This window comes from Cetorhinus maximus, chromosome 2, assembly GCF_964194155.1.
Source record: "Cetorhinus maximus chromosome 2, sCetMax3.hap1.1, whole genome shotgun sequence".
In the NCBI taxonomy this organism is placed as follows: Eukaryota; Metazoa; Chordata; class Chondrichthyes; order Lamniformes; family Cetorhinidae; genus Cetorhinus; species Cetorhinus maximus.
The window spans coordinates 62,095,984-62,116,534 of record NC_135880.1 but is presented as its reverse complement, the minus strand read 5'-3'; the positions used below and the strand labels follow the sequence as shown (position 1 = coordinate 62,116,534).

Genomic DNA, 20,551 nt, shown 5'->3' with positions numbered 1-20,551 from the left:
AAGCAAGGTTTGTAAACTTAACATGTCTATAGGCAGAAGATGTTTTTAAAAATTAACTTGGAATACAGTAGTGTCTTTCTCATCCTCCGGACACCCCAAAGCACTTTATAGCCAATGAGTTATTTTTGAAGTGTACACACTTGCTTAGCCAATTAACACAACAATATTTCATATACAGCAATATGAGTGATTGGTTAATCTATTTTTGGTGGTGGTGACTGAGAACAAGTGTTGGCCAGAACATTGAGAAATTCTCCCATCCTTTCTTTAATAGTATTATGAGATGCTACATGTTATATATCTGAGAGACTGCGTGCTTTGGAGGTCGACCTGGGGGGATGGAAATGAGAAGACGACGACAAGGTCCCCTAAAAGGACTACAGAAGTCATAATGTCGGAGCAGTGTTTGCAGCAACAGCAGGACCAGGTACAGCTGGAGCAATAGACAGGGCAGGAAGAATCTTGGTACTTTCACAGTCATCTCGAACCTCTCCTCTGCATTTTAATCTCCAAACCACCTGGACTTGATGGGTGTGAGTGAGTGAGGAAGCGTATGCATGTTTCATGGTTCTCACTCACCCTCACACACCTGTACACATTCACAGTAGGTGTAGACGAGGTTGAGCGATTGAGCACCCTGAGACTGGGAATGAGCTGGACACACACTCACTCTAATGGTCATCTTCATTAATTACTCATTCAAAAAAAAATAGCAATTTATTGCTTTGACATTTTTTATTTTTGCTCAGCAAGTTGTTTCTTTTCTTCAAACCTCAACTTTTATTTTGAAATTCATGTTTAATGTTGTGCTCAACCTCATCTTTCCGAAATTTGCTCACTGGCCCCTTGAGTGAGGGAAAAAAAATTGAAATGTGGCCCCTCACATGAAAAGGTTGGACAACTGCTATCTATTAGGACAGGGTGGGAAGCGCATAACGAATAGAGAACAGTGTGTTTCATGAGCCGAATGCTAAGCTAGCAATTTGGTGCAATTGGGAATTCAGTGCAGAGGGTGAAGAAGGTGCTGCTTTTTATTCTTTTTTGTTTTACTTCCAGTAGCTGGAGAGCGTTCTTCTTTTCCCTGCAGGCTAGGAGACTGTAATTTGCTGTTATTTTAGCTAACTAACTTGGTGACTAATTAACTAAGCAAAGAAAATATGGTTAGATAGGCAAAGCAAGGATGGTGGCATACCATGACTGCGACATGTGGGAATCTGTGCACAGTCCCAGACAATATGTGTGGTAATCATCTGCAGTTTGAGCAACTTCAACTCAGAGTTGCTGAGCTGGAATCAGAGTTGCAAAAATTGGGGGCATCGGGGAGGAAGGGGCAAGAGTTACTTGAACACTTTCAGAATGCAGTCATACCCCTTAGGTTAAGTAGAGCTTTACAGTTGGTCAATGGTCAGAGATGGGGGAATGTGACAGTGATTCAGGCAGGTATGGGGATCAGCACATAGTGATGGATGAGTCTCAGACCGTGACCAAAAGGTACAAGGTACTTGCTACTTATGTGGATGAGAACAAAGATTGCAGGTGAACAAACTGACCATGGCATCATGTGCAGGACATCATTCAAGTGGGAGGAGCAAAAAAATGCAGTAGTGATGGGGAAGATAAAATTGGGGGGGCGGGTAGATACTATTCTCTGCAGCTGTGAGCAGGAACTCCAGAGGTTGTGTTGCCTGCCTGGTGACAAGGTTAAGGGCATCTCCACGCGGTTAGGAGGCGAACTTTGAGTGAGAATGGGAGGATTCAGTCGTTTGGTCCACAAAGGAACCAATGACATAGGTAGAACTAGGAATAATGTTCTGCTGAGAGTTTGTGGAGTTACGGACCAGATGAAAACACAGAACCTCAAAAGATAATCATCACTGGGCAATTACCTGAACATGGGTTGATTGACACTCGTCAAGCAGCTAAGAGAATTAAGCACATGGCTTAAAGATTGGTGTTTCGTGGGGCATGGCACTAGTACCCAGGAAATAGGGAGATGTTCTGTTGGACCCTTCTTCAGAAGGGTCATACGGACTCAAAACTTCAACTCTGTTTCTCCACAGATGCTGTCAGACCTGCTGAGTTTTTCCAGCATTTTCTGTTTTTGTTTCAGATTTCCAGCATCCGCAGTTTTTGCTTTTATCTTAGATATTCTGTTGGGATGGTTTCACTTAAATTGGGCTGGATCACCAGCCTGGCGAATAGCATAACCAGGACCGTGGATAGGGCTTTAAGCTGATTTGGGGGGTGGGCGGGGAGCACTAGGATAGGCGAAGAGAGATTTAGAAATCCAAAGAGAAAAGTCAAGACAAATAACAGTGTAGCGATGTAGGATGTAGTTATAAGGCAAGAAGCATGGGACAGGAAAAGGACAGAGAAGTTAATAGTAATAATATATCGGCAAAGAAAATAAAATTAAAGGCTCCAACTGAATAAGCGAAGCACCAGCAAAAAAACAATTGAACAAATGGTGGCAGAAATGGAGCTAAATGGTTTGGATCTAATATTTACACACACATGGTTACAAGGTGACCGAGGTTGGGAAATAAATATTCCAGGATACACAATGGCCCAGCTCTTCCAAATCTCTGGGTAGTCAGAGACCATATGTACTGCGGACTCATCGGAAGTCCCAACATAAGGGGCTGTGGGAATTTCCCAGGAAGTTTGAACTGCTTATGGGCAATTCCCCTGCTCTCTGGGACCCTCTGAAAGTCTCGAATTCTGAGTTAGAGGTTGGGGACATCAAACAGTTCTGACTTATTTGGATAGTTACCCAGGAAATGTTAGACAGAAAAAATCCTAGTCAAACTCCAAGGTAACAACACAATCGGCTCCAACCACACCCCCTTCCTCCCCCCACACCCCAAAAAAATCACTCACACTGACCCCTCGGATGACCTGACTAGGCCCCAACCCAACTTCCCTCTCCCCATTAACCCCACTCCTATGTCACCGACCCCCCTCAACCCCTGGCGACCTAGCCCAACCAACCAATGACCTGACAACCTCTCCCAGTTTCCAACCTGACAACCCCTTCTGACTCAACTAGCCCCCGGTCCACCTCCACCCCCCTAACAGCCCACTTCCTAGGATTCTAAAAGAGACAGCTGCAGAGATAAAGAGGTGCTGGCTATAATTTTCCAAAATTCGTTAGATTCGAGAATGGTCCCAGTAGATTGGAAATGAGGAAATGTAATGTCACTATTCAAGAAAGGAGAGAGAGGGGGAAATTGGGAACTACAGGCCCGCTAGCACTTTCCTGATGACTGATATCAGGCTAAGTGCTGGAATCCATTATTAATAATATTAGTAATATAATAATCTAAGTCTTAACAATGCACTTAGAAAATCATAGCATGATCAGACAAAGTCAACACGATTTTACGAAAGGGAAATAGTATTTGACAAATATAGTTTTTTGAGCATGTAACTACTAGGGTAGATAAAGGGGAACCTGTAGATATAATATACTTGGATATCCAAAAGGCATTCAATAATATGTTGCACAAAAGTTTAACATACAAGGTAACGGGTAATATAATAGCTTAGGTAAGGGATTGGTTAATAGGAAACAAAGCATAGGGCTAATCGGGCCATTTTCAAGTTGGCAGGCAAGCTGTGCTGCAAGGTTCAGAGCTGGGGTCTCAGCTATTTACAAGAGGTCTTGTGGCTCAGTATGTAGCAGCCCGAGTCAGGAGCTCAAATCCCACTTCGGGACTTATTAGCCACACATTGAAGGTCCATGACACGGTTCACCATGTTGACTACTTATCCTTCCAACGCTTCCACATAGGGAAAAAAAGTGGGTGAAGATACAAAACAAATGAACAGCTATTTATAATCCTTATTGATGGCTTAGACACATAACTCTGTTTCTTTGTCTAAGTTTAACAACAATACAAAGCTGGGAATGCAAGCTGTTAGGACACAAAGAGGCTGCAAAGATATATATAGACGAAGTGAGCGGGCAACAAGATGGCAGACGGAGTATAATGTAGTTAAGTGAGAGGATATTCTCTTTGGTTGTAATAATAGAAAAGCAACTTTTTCAAAAACAAGAACTGAAACTTGTAAACGTTGATGTTCGAAGGGTCTTGGGTGTACTTGTACAAAGAACACACAAAGTCAGCATGCAAGTACAGCAGACAAATAGGAAGTCAAATTACATGTTGGCTTTTTTGCAAGGGGATTGGAGGACAAGAATGAAGAAATCATGCTACAATGTACAGAGTTTTGGTGACCCCACAGTTGGAGTACTGTATGTAGTTTTGGCCTCCATGTTTAAGGAAGGAAATCTCTGCATTGGAGGCAGTACATCTAAGGTTCACTAATTTGGTCCTTGGAATGAGGGTTGTCCTATGAGAAGCTGAGTAAATTAGCCCTACACTCTCTGGAGATTAGAGAATGAGGTAATTTCATTGAAATATACAAGATTCTGAAGGGGTTTGACAGGGTAGACACTTGTTTCCCTTGGCTGGGGACTCCAGAGCACAGTGTCAGCATAAGGAGTCAATCATTTGGGACTAAAATGAGAAATATTTTGAGGGCTGCAAATCTTTGGAATCATGTATCCCAGGGGTCACAGATGCTCTAGCATTAAGTGTATTTAAGGCTGAGATAGACAGGTCGCTGGTCTCTCAGGGAATCAAGAGACATGCAGGAAAATGGAGTGGAAGCAGAAGATCAGCCATAGTTATACTGAATGGTGGAGCAAGCTTGAGAGGCTGTATGGTCAACTCCTGCTTTTCTTACAATCAAATTGAGAGGTGAGAAAAGCTTAGATAAGCGTTTCAGCAGATTAACTGCGGCAGGGGCAAAGTCAGATGATGTTATAAAGGTGGGAAAGGGCACAGATCTGTTCAGAAGTTCATCACAGGGCCCAATATGGAACCAGGGTTACAAACATTCAAGTTAAGTCTCCGAGTTATCAGGGAGAAAGATATGGGATGGAATTTTACGACTCCTCCCGCCAGCACGATTTTCCCATCCCGCCGGAGTCTATAGACTTTTCAACGACTCGCCGCATTTTCCGGCCCGCAAAAATTCCGCCCATGGAGTTCGTGCTTGGGTAACTCAGCGGGACAACAGAGGGGGCATATTCAACACAAAAACAAAAATACCTGGAAAAACTCAGCAGGTCTGACAGCATCTGCGGAGAGGAACACAGTTAACGTTTGACTCTTCAACAGAACAGGGAGCATATTCTTGTACTGCGAAGAGGGTTTAACTGACCATACAAAATAGAAACAAATTATAGGCGAACTGCGTATTTGCGGATGGAAATCTATAAACCTCTGGACATTACCTTTGCCTTTACAATGAACAGGAACAAGCCATCCTCGTGTTTACCCCGTCAGTCAGTTACCTCAACTCCTCCCACCTGTGCAAGAAAGGTATTACAGCAACCGCTGGCAGCACAAGCTCATGTGAATGAATTGCTCAGACCAAGCCCGCGCTCAAGGCCGTTGCTTTCCACATCTACACCAACCCTCGCGCCAAACTGCTAACAATTCCGATCGCCTCCACTACTTAACACGCTGGTGGCAAAAAACTACACATACAACAAATAGAAAATAAGGCGGAATGATTTATTTAACTACAGCTAAATTTAAGCAACCAACAGTTATTTGAGGTATTTTGTATTTTTCCATGAAGCTTATTTTTAAAACCAATTAATCACGCCACCCTCCCCCCCCCCGTTGCTCCCAAGGTAGTACAGTCTGGTCACGTGCCATCCGGGCTTTGGGAGTGACGCTGACGTCTCTGGGCGACGCGCGTTTGTAAACAGGTTGGTGAAGCTTAAAGGCAGGAATCTGGGGCAAGGCCACGTTGTCGCATGTAAGTCTTAACTCAAGGGATCTCTGCTATCTTATTCCCACCTCCCTTCGGTGCCGGTTTATCACATACCGTTAATGACCCCGCTCCAGGAGTTGGTGCTGTTTCACTATACTGTGCGTGAGCAGCGGCACAATCGATGCTTGTGGGATGTTACAGTGATTATCTTCAAATACAAACTCAGACCCACGAATGGACAAATAGCGAATGCAGTCTTTTGTTATTTACAAACAAGGCTTTTTTTTCAACTGCGGAGAAATTATTTTCTATTTTTTGGTATCAGGCCTCACTGAGCATGTAATATATACAATGTAGTAATGGAAGGATGTTACAACAGGGTTTTACTCATTCCCTTCGGTTGAGTAGCAAAACCGTTCTCTATGTCATGTTTGTTTTTAAGATAGTCTAATGTTGTTTTAGGCCTTGTTACGTGATTGAACATGGTAGAACTAATTGAAACAAAGTACTCGAGTTGACGCCTGAATTTTGTCTGCTCAAAACCAATCCATCTGCTGTTAAAACCCTCATCAGTGCCTTTGTTAGATCCAGATCCGTCGATTCCAGCTCTCTCATGTTCAACTTTTCACCCTATGTAAACATGAGCTCGTCCAAAACCCTGCCCATATCCTAACGCACAAGAAGTCTTGTTCACCCATCATTCCTGTGTTCCTACGTTGCTGGTTCTTATTCTGTCAGCACCTAATTTTTAAAATTCTCTTGCTTGTGCTCAAATCCTTCTATGGCCTTGTCTCCTTATCTGTTGCAACTCCTCTGAACTTAAAACTCTAAATCTGGCATCTTATGCATCCCCAGTTTCCTTTGTTCCATCATTGCGGGCTGCACCTTCACAATAATTTGCATTTATGTAACACCTTTACCATATCAAGGTGGTTCACAGAAGCATTGTCAAACAAAATTTGACACCAGACCACATAAGGAAATATTAGGACAGGTGGACAAAGCTTGGTAAAAGAAGTAGGTTTAAGGAGTGTGTTTAAAAAAAAAGAGCAAAGTAGAGAGGTTTGAACAATAAATTCCAGATTTTGGGGCCTAAATAGTGAGGGTGCCACCAATGACTTTGAGATGCAAATAGTGGATATGCAAGGGATCAGAATTGGAGGATTGCAAAAAAGGGTTGTAGCACTGGAGAAGGTTGGAGAGATTGGAAAGTGCAAGGGCATGGAGAAGTTTGAAAAGAATAAAAATTTTAAACTTGAGGTGTTACCAAGCTGGAACCCTGTGTAGGTCAGTGAGTTGAGGGGTAATGGATGAATGGATCTAGGTGCAAGTTGTCATTCTCAAGGGCAATTAGAGATGGCCAGTAAATGCTGGAATTGCCAGTCATGCTCACAACCCACGAATGAATTGTTTAAAAACGTGGGCAGTAGCATTTTGGATGAACTCAGGCTCACAGAACGAGCAAGCTGGGCAGCTGACCTGAAAACCATGAAATAGTTGAGTCCAGAAATAACCAAGACATTGATGTGGGGCTCAATAACGGTTGAGCTGTGATAGGGATGACGTTAGAGGTGGTGATTGTGTGGGCATGGTGTCAGAAGCTTATTGGTCAGAAAGGACACTGTTAGCAATTTGATTCTGATACCAAAATATGGTTTGCAGCTATAAATTTGTTTATTGTGTTTGTCTAAGTTCAGACATATATGCTGTTTTTAAGCAGCAGACATACAGAGAAACAAGTTATTACCCTGTTCCTTTCCCTGGGTAGACACGTAACCTTCATCGCCCCTTTTAAACCTGATTCTTTCTACAACGTGTTAAAGAAAAGCTTAGGATTTTCACAAACAAAGCCTTTGGAATACAGTTAGTGCTTATTCATTGTGTCATGTCAAGTGTTAATTTAAAACAAGATTCCAACAAGGAAGCATTTCTAAAACAAAAACAGAATTACCTGGAAAAACTCAGCAGGTCTGGCAGCATCGGTGGAGAAGAAAACAGTTGACGTTTCAGGTCCTCATGACCCTTCGGCAGAACTGAAGTATAGTTAGGAGAGAGGTGAAATATAAGCTGGTCTAAGGTGGGGGGCGGGGGGAGAGAGTAGTTAAGGGTGGGGTGGTTGTGGGGACAAGCAAGCAGTGATAGGAGCAGATAATCAAAAGTTGTCACAGACAAAAGGATCAAAGAGGTGTTGAAGGTGGTGATATTATCTAAAAAAAGTGCTAATTAAGAATGGATGGCAGGATACTCAAGGTACAGCTCTAGTGGGGGTGGGGTGGAAAGACTAACAAAGTATTAGTTGTAGATTTAAAAATAATGGAAATAGGTGGGAAAAGAAGAATCTATATAAATTATTGAAAAAAAAAGGGGAGGGGGAAGAAACGGGGTGGGGATGGGGGGATGGGGGGAGGGGGAGTTTAAGATCTAAAGTTGTTGAATTCAATATTCAGCCCGGAAGGCTGTAAAGTGCCTAGTCGGAAGATGAGGTGCTGTTCCTCCAGTTTGCGTTGGGCTTCACTGGAACAATGCAGCAAGCCAAGGACAGACATGTGGGCAAGAGAACAGGGCGGAGTGTTAAAATGGCAAGCGACAGGGAGGTTTGGGTCTTCCTTGCGGACAGACCGCAGGTGTTCTGCAAAGCAGTCGCCCGGTTTGCGTTTGGTCTCTCCAATGTAGAGGAGACCGCATTGGAAGCAACGAATGCAGTAGACTAAGTTAGGGGAAATGCAAGTGAAATGCTGCTTCACTTGAAAGGAGTGTTTGGGCCCTTGGGCGGTGAGGAGAGAGGAAGTGAAGGGGCAGGTGTTGCATCTTCTGCGTGGGCATGGGGAGGTGCCATAAGTGGGGGTTGAGGAGTAGGGGGTGATGGAGGAGTAGACCAAGGTGTCCCGGAGGGAATGATCCCTACGGAATGCCGCCAGGGGGGGTGAAGGGAAGATGTGTTTGGTGGTGGCATCATGCTAGAGTTGGCGGAAATGGCGGAGGATGATCCTTTGAATGCGGAGGCTGGTGGTGTGATAAGTGAGGACAAGGGGGACCCTATCATGTTTCTGGGAGGGAGGAGAAGGCGTGAGGGCGGATGCGCAGGATATGGGCCGGACACGGTTGAGGGCCCTGTCAACGACCGTGGGTGGAAAACCTCGGTAAAGGAAGAAGGAGGACATGTCAGAGGAGCTGTTTTTGAAGATAGCGTCATCAGAACAGATGCGACGGAGGCGAAGGAACTGAGAGAATGGGATGGAGTCCTTACAGGAAGCGGGGTGTGAGGAGCTGTAGTCGAGATAGCTGTGGGAGTTGGTAGGCTTGTAATGGATATTGGTGGACAGTCTATCATCAGAAATTGAGAGAGAGGTCAAGGAAGGGAAGAGAAGTGTCAGAGATGGACCATGTGAAAATGATGGAGGGGTGGAGATTGGAAGCAATCAAAAAAATTCAAAAATCAAAAAAAAAGCTTTTAGCTTTTTGTTTTTAAAGGAAGCATTTCTGTCAAAATAACGCGAACCTGTTTTTCCTTAAGTCTCCATTGTTCCACCTATCTCCAAACTGTCTCGGCTTTCTATTCCACAATGCAGTCATGAAAATATACAAGTCACACACCCTGTGCCTTCAGTAAGCACTTAAATAACAGTGATGAAAGCAAAATACTGTGGATGCTGGAAATCTGAAACAATAACAAAAAATGCTGGAAAAACAGCAGGTCTGGCAGAGCATCTTTGGAGTCATGTGGACTTGAAACGTTAACTCTTATTTGTTTCTCTCTCCACAGATGCTGCTAGACCTGCTGAGTTTTTCCAATATTTTTTGTTTTTATTACTTAAACAACAGTACCAGCTAAATTTCACCCTGACATATTAAACCCTGAAGTATCCTGGAAGGAACAACTTTTAACCATTTCATTATTTCCATCTTCAGTACAAATCTACAAACTATCCATAACTAAAAGAAAGCAGAAACTTTAATCAGAAGAGATGAGACCCAACCCTAATCCTATGTATAAATGTATACAGTGCCATAGTTGCAAATGTTGTGGTTCAGCCTTACACAGTGACCAGGAAGCAGGCTGGAGTTGGTGGCAATGGAATGGTGTTTGAAGTGGGAACAAGGATTTTGATCTTTTTGATCAAATCTGAATTTGATCTCTCCAATATTTAGGTAGAGAAAATTTCTGCTCATCCAGTGCTGTATGTCGGACAAGCAGTGTGACAAATCAGACAGTGGAGGTGCCGAGAGAGGTGGTGATGAGGTAGTGCCGAGAGAGGTGGTGATGAGGTGCCGAGAGAGGTGGTGATGTGGAACCTGACATGTTTTTGATACCTGCATAGAGATGAGAAATAGGAAGGGGCCAAAGGTAGATCCTTGGGGGCTTCTGGATTACTAGTCCAGTGAGGCAGTGGCATGGTGGTATTGTCATTGGACTAGTATTCTAGAAACCCAGGGTAATGCTCTGGGGATTGTGGTTTGAATCCCACCCAGCAGCAGATGGTGAAATTTGATTTCAATAAAAATCTAGAATAAAAGTCTGATGATGACCATGAAACCATTGCCAGTTGTTGTAAAAACCCATCTGTTCACTAATGCCCCTTAGGGAAGGAAATCTACTGTCTTTACCTGGTCTATATCATAATGAGCATATCAATAAGATTTTTAACCTTCAAAGATTACACTAACACAGCTTTGATGATAAATGATAGCTGTCATAAACAAAACCTAACTTCCCAATTTTAACAACACAAGCAATAGCTTTATCACTTGTATGAATAATCAGTATTTGGATTTCAAACATAACTTCTGAAGTTCTATACAAGAAGTTAACAATCATATACTTTGAACATTAATTCTGTAATTTAGATGGCACAAAGAAGGACATGACTTCTGTAATCTGATAGATTAATTGATGTTAGCATCAGTGGGATACAATAGGAATCCCTGTGGAAGTGGTGACAGTTGATTCTTACTGTTGTTTGATGTATAGATCGCTGACTTTAGTTAAATAAATTATTGGCTAATTTATTAGTTCTCTTTAAAATTATTTGGTGTACAGATTAAAGTATGCTTAGTTCAAACATGCTTTCAGCAAGTTCTTGCATTTCTGCCTATTACATTACATTACACAAAAACAGACCATTCGATCCTACTAGACTCTCCAGCCCTAAACTCCATGTGAGCCTCTTTCCACCCTACCCCTCTATTCTCTTGTGCTTCATCTATACATCAAACCTTCCCTTAGATGCATCAATGCTACCTGTTTTCAGCCAGTTGGAGTTGAATTTTCCCGACTCATTGGCAATTACCTGAGAGGTGGGAGGGCTGGCAAAATGGCAGGGGGAGGTGTCATGAGGGAAGCCCACCTGCCACTGTGCCATATTGCCAGTGGCAGGAAAGTTGGCGGCTTGGCTGCCCACTGGATGGCCTTTGAGCCACTGAAGTGACAAACCAAGGGCCACTTCCTGCCACCATGGGTATTTTGTCTATGTTGTGACAACACGCTACTGTGTGGGCAGCCCACTGGGTGAAAACTGTTAGCCTCACTGTGGGTTCTGGGGATTATTGGCCGGGGTGGGGGGGAGGGGTGGGGGGGAGGGGGGGGGGGGGGGGGGATCTCCCTTAGTCTCACTTGGCCAATGGAGGCCCACCCAACTCAATAGAATGGCTGTCTCTGAGGCAGTAGTGCTGCTGGCGGTGAGTGACACCATTTCCCTCTCCCACCTACGCAGATCGTTGAGGTCTGCTAGAGGTGATATTACTGAGTTGATGGCCCTTTTGATTGGGGCGGAGGCTCTTGGGGACAGGGCAATGTCTTTAATTGGATTGCAGCCTTGCAACAGCCACATAATTGTTCACTACTGGTCAAGTTAGGTCCTGCCACTGCTCAAGCAGGGTCGCATCACACCTTTGGCCCTGGTAGCCAAAATTCAAGGTAAGCAGCAAAATTCAACCCCTCTATGTGGCAATGAGTTCCACATTTTCACCACTTTCTCCAAAGAGATTGCTCCCAAGTTCTTTATTTGATCTGGTACTGGCTATCCAATATGTGTTCCACTTGTTCTGGACTCTTGTACCCTGTTTAATCATTCCCAATTCTTGTAATTTCTTGTTTTTGCTTGCTGCCCTTGTCCTTCACTTACCATACTTTTTTCACTTTCACTGAGTTCCTTTGCTATTCCAGTCCTTTATTTAAGAGTGATGGCTTAAATGGTTAAACTGCTAAAACTGAAAAGTAGCTTAGTGCAATTTAGTCAACTACAATAAAAATTACTTCTCCATGTGTTTTAATATTTCCAGTTAAAACTATAATTCTTGTTCTTTGAACAGTCAACGTCCAGTTATTGTTATCTCACTAAACCTCTTGCTCGTGCAATTGGCAAGCAGTATTTAATCCAGGCAATGGGTGGGGGGTCTTGCCTGCCATTGGAGAGCCAGTGAGCACCTCACGTCACATCTTCTGGGGAAGGGCTGTGTATTAAGTGACAATCAGGCACTTCAGTGGCCAGCGGCCGGCATTACTCGATATCAACGACCTTGTGGGCAGAAATCTTGCCCTCGAGAACAGCTGACCAGTCGGGTTGGCAGCTCATCATTGCTGTCAGTGCCACCAAGAGTGCTGGCTGCTGCTGGTAAAGCAACCACCAGAGGCCCAGAATCAGCAAGGAACCCAGGCCACGGCTGAGTGAGGGCAGGGTGGATGTCATGAGAGTGGGAGGAGAGGGATCAGCAGCAAGGGCAGGGCGTGGCTCTCAACAGACTTGCCCTTCCCAATGCTAGATCTCTCAATAAGGCACTGAATGCCTGACAAGGACCCCATCTCTCCTGAGAGCTCGCAGGCAAGCATGACAGGGTTTGCTTTTTAGGTTTCCTGCATGATGACTGCCCCACCCACCACTGGTTGAATATCAACAGCGGCAGGATGATGCCCTTAAGTGGATATTAATTGCCCACTTAAGGACCACAATTGGCAGTGGATGTGGGAAGGCCATCCATGAGCCTGCCTGCTCTGGACTTAATTGGGACAGAAGTCGGAAGGTGGCAGAGTCCCAACCTGGCAACTTCTCACCCAATTAAATGACCCCCTCCCCCGCCCAACCTCAAAATTCACCTCAGGGAAACCTTAAAATTCCCATCCTGCCTGGGAATGCTAGTATGGTTGCATACTATTGCTGATAACCCTGTCTGTAGGATTCAAATGCAAAGTGTGAATCTGTGTGAAGTTGGAATTTTTAAAAAAAATAATTTGGGGGAATATGGTGGAATTCTGTAAAGAAGGCAGTGAGTGAGTGTGTGTAATTAAACTGGGAGAAGGTTAGTAAAGACAGCTTGTCTATGGGAACAGAGAGATGGAGGATTAAAGTGCTTGATGCATGTAATGGGAGGCTATGGTGAAGTTGGTTGTAAGAGTAAATAGGTTGGGTTTAAAATTTGGATTATAAGGTAAGTAGGAACATGACTTTTCAGTTGTTTCAAAGGGAGCTCAGAAGTGACAAGAGCTTTTACAACTTGCAGCAGTTTCACAAGTAAACAATGGAAGGTTATTAAATTTTATTTTACTCAAAAGTGGAAGCAATAGGAAGACATGAAAGATTTTTATATTTAGGAAAAAATTGAGATCAAAGAGGTGCTGAGAACAATGGAGTCTAAGATCAAATGGGAAAAGGATATTTAAGGAGAGATGTTTAGTTGAGTTGTGTTGGCTGTGTGGGGGAGATGTCCTGAGACCAGCTCTGTGCTGAGAAAAGTTGTGAATTTGAAGCAGCCATCCAGTTTCTAGCCAGAGAAGTATTTGTTTTCAAAAAGCAGTCTGTTTCCTGAACCTTTCTTTCTGGGATTTCCATAGCAGAGTGGAAGAGAGTGAGAAGTCATGTGGTATACCTGTTACTAAAGTGACAGCAGTTTTGACAGGGTGATGTTACTGGATTTTTATTGTTAAAAATCTATAAGGGACCTGTTGCCCAGCTGTTTACTTGTGTATTTTGACCAAGTGGACTTTTTGGGGAATGTTTTGTAAGACTGTTTAACTGTGTAATTTTAATCTTGTGTGTTTAAGTTTTTTTTCTTTTTGTTAATAAATCTTTAATTTTAAAATCGTAAAAGTGGATGCTATGCTTCTCAGATTAGTAGTTTTCCTCTTGTTTTCAAAATACAAAAAAAAAAGTTATGATCAGGAAAACAAGTTCTCCTCTGCGATTTAGTTTGCTCAGCGAATAATATCGGCTGTGGTCGTAACACCTGACCATCAAGGTAGTGGTGAAAAATGCCCGTTTAATCCTACTTGTGCCATTTTAATCATTGCTCTAAAAGCACAATTGAGGTATTGGCTTTAATTGCTGCCAGCATCATTTGTAGGGATTGAGCCTTTTATTTAGTGAAAGCTTGTAATGGCGATTAATTCAGTTGCGGTGGGGAGGGGCATGTTCAGCTTTATTGGTTGGTGGAGGTGGGGGATGGCTTTTAGCAATGTTTGTTAAACTAGTGTGTAAGATGGCAGAAGTTTGATTTTCACTGGATGTAATTTGTACCTTAAGTTCCTTCACGTTCTGTGCTGGCTTAGCTAATTTTAGGTGAATGGCATCAAATGACTCCAGACCCAGAGCAATGTGGTTGACTCATAACTGCCCCCTGAAATGGCCTAGTAAGCCACTCAGTTCAAGAGCAATGAGGGATGGGCAACAAATGCTGGCCTTGCCAGTGACACCTACATCCCATGAAAGAATAAAGACCAGCATTTATTGCCTATCCTTAATTGCCCTTAAGAAATTATGGTGAGCTGTCTTCTCAAACCACTGCAGTCCATGTTGTGTAGGAACTCCCCCTGTGCTGTTTGGAATGGAGTTCCAGTGGCATTGAAGGAATGACGACTATAGTTCCAAGTCAGGATGGTGAGTGATTTGGAGGCATGGGCTTCTTGAGTGCCTGCTGCTCTTGTTGGGCATCTGGAAGGCGCTGTCGAAGAAGCCTTGGCAAGTTGCTGTAGTGCTGTAGTACACAGTGCACAGATGGTGAAGGGACCAACTGTTTTGTTGGTGGATGGGGTGCTGCTGAAGAAGGTTACTTTGTCTTAGTTGGTGTCAAAATTCTTGTGTTGTTGGAGCTGCACTCATTTTATGCAAGTGGAGAGTATCCCATCACACTACTGATTTGTGTGTTGTAGATAGTGGAAAGGCTGTTGTGAGTCAGGAAGTGGGTCACTCGCTGCAAAGAATTTTGACTCTGACCTACTTTTGTAGCTACAGTATTTGTCGCTGGTCCAGTTCAGTTTCTGCTCAATGATAACCTGCAGGATGTTGATGGTGAGGGAGGTGGTTAGACTTTCTCTTGTTGGAGATGGTCATTGACTGGCACTGCTTTGCAGATATTAGTTTTTACTTATCAGCCCATGTCTGAATGTTGTCTAGGTCATGTCGCATGTGGGCCCAGACTGCTTCATTGTCTGAGGAGTTGAGAATGGAACAATAATCACCAACAATAATCAGTTCAGATCTCATCATAATAGTTTGAGTATGTGAATTTGAATTCAAAAAATCTGGATGTAAAAGTGGCTCTGAAGCTGTCAGATTGTTTTAAAGAATCCACTGATTGTTTTGATAACATATATTGGTGATAATTAGTTGTAACTGAGAAAAGATCATTGTGGCTTCTTATAAAAGTGATCCTATTTGGAAACATTTTAAATATGTCATTCAAACATAGAAACATATACGGCAAAGAAGAAGGCCATTTGATCCGTCATGCCTGTGCAGCTTGAGAAAGAGCCATCTAGCCCAATCCCAGCTCTTGGTCCTTAGCCCTGTAGGTTACAGTATTTCAAGTGCATAAACATGTATTTTTTAAATGTGATGAGGATTTTTGCTTCTACTACCCTTTCAGACACTGAGTTCCAGACTCCCACCACCCTCTGAGTGGGAAAAAAATCTCCTCAACTTTCCTCTGCCCCTGGTTATTGGCCTCTCTGCTAATGGAAATAGGTCCTTCCCATCCAGCCTACCTAGGTCCTTCATAATTTTATGCACCTCAATTAAATCTCCCCTTAGTCTCTTCTGTTCAAAAGTGTGCAACCTCCTGAACGCCTATAACTGCCCGACATTTAAAAATGCTGAATAAAAAGATATTTATGTGCATTATCAAAATTTACGATGCTTATATTTTCAAACAGGAATGGAATTATTTTCGAGGAATAGTCGGGGAGAGAAGCCATTAGTGGGAGTGGTCATCAGGCCGCCTAAGTAATCACAATGTAGGACAAAGTATACAAGAAAAAATGTTGGGTGCTTGTGATAAAGGAATGGCATTTATTATGGGTGATTTTAATCTACATATAAACTGGAAAAATCAGATTGGGAGTAGTAGCTGGATGAAGAATTCATAGAATGCTTTCGAGATAGTTTCTTAGAGCAGCTTTCATAGAGCATTCTTGAACCAACCAGGTTATATTCGACTTGGTATTGTGTAATGTGACAGGATTAATTAATGACCTTGGGGTAAAGGCACCCCTAGGTAGCAGCGACCACAATATGATTGAATTTTACATTCAGTATGTAAGGGAGAAGAGTGGGTCTAAGACTAGTATTTTAAACTTAAAGGCAACTATGTAGGCAGCTGAGCCAGTTGAAGTTAACTGGGACACTAGGCTAGGGGATAGATCAATGGAGAAGCAGTGGCAGACGTTTAAGGGGATTTTTCAGAAAACTGAGTATATTCCTACTATGAAAAAAAATTCTAAAGGGAGGACTAAACATCCATGGTTAACTAAAGAAGTTAGGGAAAGATTCAACTTAAGGAAAAAGCATATGACTGATAGATGAGTGGCAGGTCAGATGATTGGCCAGAATATAAAGAACAGCAGAGAACGACTAAAAGGTTAATCAGGAGAAAGAAATTAGTAGATGGGAGGAAGCTAGCTGGAAATGTAAAAACAGCAAGAGTTTCTACAGGCATTTAAACAGGAAAGGAGTAGGTAAAGCGAGTGCTGGTCCTCTAGAAAGTAAGAATGGGGAGTTACTAGCAGATAACAAGGAAATCGCGGATGAAATTAACAAATATTTTGCTTCTGTCTTTACTATAGAGGATATAAAAATCATTCCAGTAATAGCTATGAATCAGGAGGTGGAGGGGAGAGGGGAATTGGTGAAATTGAAATCACTAGGGAAGTGGTACTGAGAAACTGATGGAGCTGTGGGCTGACAAGTCTCCGGATCCAGACCTAGGGTCTTAAAGGAGGTGGCTAATGAGGTGTTAGATGCGTTAGTGTTAATTTCCCAACATTCCCTAGATTCTGGAAAGACTCCAATAGACGGGAAAGTAGCAAATATAACCCCTCTATTCAAAAAGGGGGGGAGGCAGAAAACAGGCAACTATAGGCCAGTTAACTTGACATCTGTCGTGGGGAAGCTGTTAGAGTCGAACATTAAAGGGGTTATAGCTGTGCACTTAGGAAAACACAAAGTAATGGGGAAGAGCCAACATGGCTTTGTGAAAGGGAAATCATGTTTAGCCAATTTATTAGAGCTCTTTGAAGGAGTAACATGTGCCGTGGATAAAGGGGAGCTTGTAGACATACTGTATTTGGATTTCCAGAAGGCATTTGATAAGGTTCCACATCAAAGGTTATTGTGGCAAATAAAAGCTAATGGTGTAAAGGGTAACATATTAACCTGGATAGAGAATTGGCTAAAAACAAAAAACTGTGGATGCTGGAAATCCAAAACAAAAACAGAATTACCTGGAAAAACTCAGCAGGTCTGGCAGCATCGGCGGATAAGAATAAAGTTGACGTTTCGAGTCCTCATGACCCTTCAACAGAACTGAGTAAAATTAGGAGAGGGGTGAAATATAAGCTGGTTTAGGGTGGGGGGAGAGAAGTGGGGTGGGGGGTGGAGTGGTGGTTGTAGGGACAAGCAAGCAGTGATAGGAGCAGATAATCAAAAGATGTCACAGACATAAGAACAAAGAGGTGTTGAAGGTGGTGATATTATCTAAGAGAATGTGCTAATTAAGAATGGATGGCAGGACACACAAGGTACAGCTCTAGTGGGGGTGGGGTGAAATAAGACTAACAGGGCATAAAAGGTATAAATTTAAAAATAATGGAAATAGGTGGGAAAAGAAAAATCTATCTAAATTATTGGAAAAAACAAAAGGGAGGGGGAAGAAACGGAAAGTGGGTGGGGATGGAGGAGGGAGTTCAAGATCTAAAGTTGTTGAATTCAATATTCAGTCCAGAAGGCTGTAAAGTGCCTAGTCAGAAGATGAGGTGCTGTTCCTCCAGTTTGCCTTGAGCTTCACTGGAACAATGCAGCAAGCCAAGGACAGACATGTGGGCAAGAGAGCAGGGTGGAGTGTTAAAATGGCAAGTCACAGGGAGGTTTGGATCATTCTTGTGGACAGACCGCAGGTGTTCTGCAAAGCGGTCGCCCAGTTTGCGTTTGGTCTCTCCAATGTAGAGGAGACCGCATTGGGAGCAACGAATGCAGTAGACTAAGTTGGGGGAAATGTAAATGAAATGCTGCTTCACTTGAAAGGAGTGTTTGGGCCCTTGGACGGTGAGGAGAGAGGAAGTGAAGGGGCAGGTGTTGCATCTTTTGCATATGCATGGGGAGCTGCCGTAGGTGGGAGTTGAGGAGTAGGGGGTGATGGAGGAGTGGACCAGGGTGTCCCGGAGGGAACGATCCCTACTGAATGCCGCCAGGGGGGGTGAAGGGAAGATGTGTTTGGTGGTGGCACCAATTGAGAATTGGCTGACTGGCAGAAAACAGAGTATGCATAAATGGGTCTTTGTCTGATTGACTGGATGTCAGGATGTGACGAATGAAGTCCCACAGGGGTCTGTGCTGGGGCCTCGACTTTTTTCAATTTGTATCTATGACTTGGATGAGGGGAGTGAAGATATGGTAGCTAAATTTTCAGATGACACAAAGACCGGTAGGAAAATATGTTGTGAAGAATACATGAGTTTGCAGGTGAATATAGATAAGTTGAGTAAGTGAGCAAAAATCTGACAGATGGAGTATAATGTGGGAAAATGTGAAGTTGTTCACTTTGGGATGGAAGAATGAAAGCCGTAGTCCCAGAGGATCACAGGCTGTTATCTCATTAGAGGGAGATGACTGGTGGTGAGTTTAACCTGAGGGTTGCCACACCTCAGGTGAGGGGCGAGGTTGAGAAGGCCAGGCCTTCATGGATGACCTCAGTTGGTACAGGAATTGAAGCCACGCTGTTGGAGTCACTCAGTCACAAACCAGCCTTACGGCCAACTGAGCTGACCGACCCCCAGGCAGGAAGAATAAAAAAGCCGAGTATTACGTAAATGGAGAACAACTGCAGAATTCAGAGGTGCAGTGGGCTCTAGGTGTTTTTGTGCATGAGTCACAAGTATGCCGGTACAGCATGTAATCAAGAAGGCTAATGGAGTGCTATCCTTTATTACGAAAAGAATTGAACATAAAAGTAAGGTTCAATTATACAGGGCATTGGTGAGACCACATCTGAAATACTGTGTGCAGTTTTGGTCTCCTTATTTAAGGAAGCAAGTAAATATATTGGAGGTGGTTCACAAGAGGTTTATTCAATAGATACCTGGAATGAGCAGGTTGTCTTATGAGGATAGGTTGGACAGGCGGGGCTTGTTTCCACTGGAGTTAGTAGAGTGAGGGGTGACTTGAGCGAGGTATATAAGATCCTGAATGGTTTTGACAAGGTGGATGTGGAAAAGATGTTTCCTCTTGTGGGTGAGTCCTTGTAGGACAGAGGTGAGAATTTTTTTCTCTTAGGGGTTGTGCGGCTTTGGAACTCTGCCTCAGAAGGCATGGAAGTAGGGTCACTGAATATTTTTAAGGCAGAGATAGATTCTTGTTAGGCAAGGGAATCAAAGGTTATCGGGGGTAGATGGGAATGTAGAACTCGAAACACAAACAGATCAGCCATGATCTTAGTGAATGGCGGAGCAGGCCCGAGAGGCTGAATGGCCTACTTCTGCTCCAATTTCATATGTTCATATGTTCTCACCCTTGAAGCTTCCTTTTGCAACTGTGGACTTGAGGGCCAATTTTCCTAAACCTTGCTTCTCGGGAACCTTTAGTGCCTTGGGCATAAAGATCGGGAGCAGTGTCACTGTCCCTTTAATGTTGTCTGAGAATTCTCCTGACTCTCCTGATTAAATTATTGAAATGAATAATTCAAGCTCTACATGCTGTCTGTTGGTGATATCAACTACAGATATAGGATCAGTTTCCATATGCATATATATATATATATATATATATACATACACTGATAAGCTTTACTGCTCAAATATCGCTTGATCCATCCATTGCCTCTATGCCACAATGATTGTTCGACATCCAGCCTTGAATGAGCCATATTTTGCTACAGCTAGGCATTAACGAGACCAAAGATCTTGGCTCCTGCTGCAAATTCTGTACCTTCACCACTGACACCATCTCCTTTCCTGGTCACTGTTTCAGTCTGAACCAGTCTGTTCTCAAACTCACTGTGCCATTTTTCCCAGGCTGATCATCTAACCACATGTCCTGTCCCATCACAATGACACTAATTCAGACCATCTTTCATTGCAAATCCCACCTGTGCTTTTATCATTTCCACACACAGCCATTTTAGTGCTCCCCTGGCTTATCTCCTACCCTATATCCTTCATAAACTTCAACTCATCTAAAATTCTGCTACTCTTGTGCTTTTGCCCATCACCCCTATCCTCTTGGAGCTACATTGATTACTGATTCCTCAACACATCTCAAGTTTAAAATTCTCACCCTTA

General features: G+C 43.2%; 2 protein-coding genes across 7 annotated transcripts in view; one reads left to right on the top strand and one right to left on the bottom strand.

Annotated features, from left to right (window-relative positions):
- slf1 (SMC5/6 complex localization factor 1) overlaps positions 1–5,605 on the bottom strand; it is a 77,357-nt gene extending 71,752 nt beyond the window's left edge. For 5 of the 6 annotated variants that reach the window (XR_013579821.1, XR_013579820.1, XM_078565288.1 and 2 more), the window contains exon 1: positions 5,306–5,605. The gene's annotated coding sequence lies outside the window, so the exon portion shown is untranslated. The remainder of the gene's footprint in view (positions 1–5,305) is intronic. The other variant, XM_078565300.1, reaches the window with a different exon arrangement.
- Positions 5,606–5,746: 141 nt separating this feature from the next.
- The window catches only part of kiaa0825 (KIAA0825 ortholog), a 594,535-nt gene continuing 579,730 nt past the window's right edge, over positions 5,747–20,551 (top strand). The window contains exon 1 of the mRNA XM_078565259.1: positions 5,747–5,838. The gene's annotated coding sequence lies outside the window, so the exon portion shown is untranslated. The remainder of the gene's footprint in view (positions 5,839–20,551) is intronic.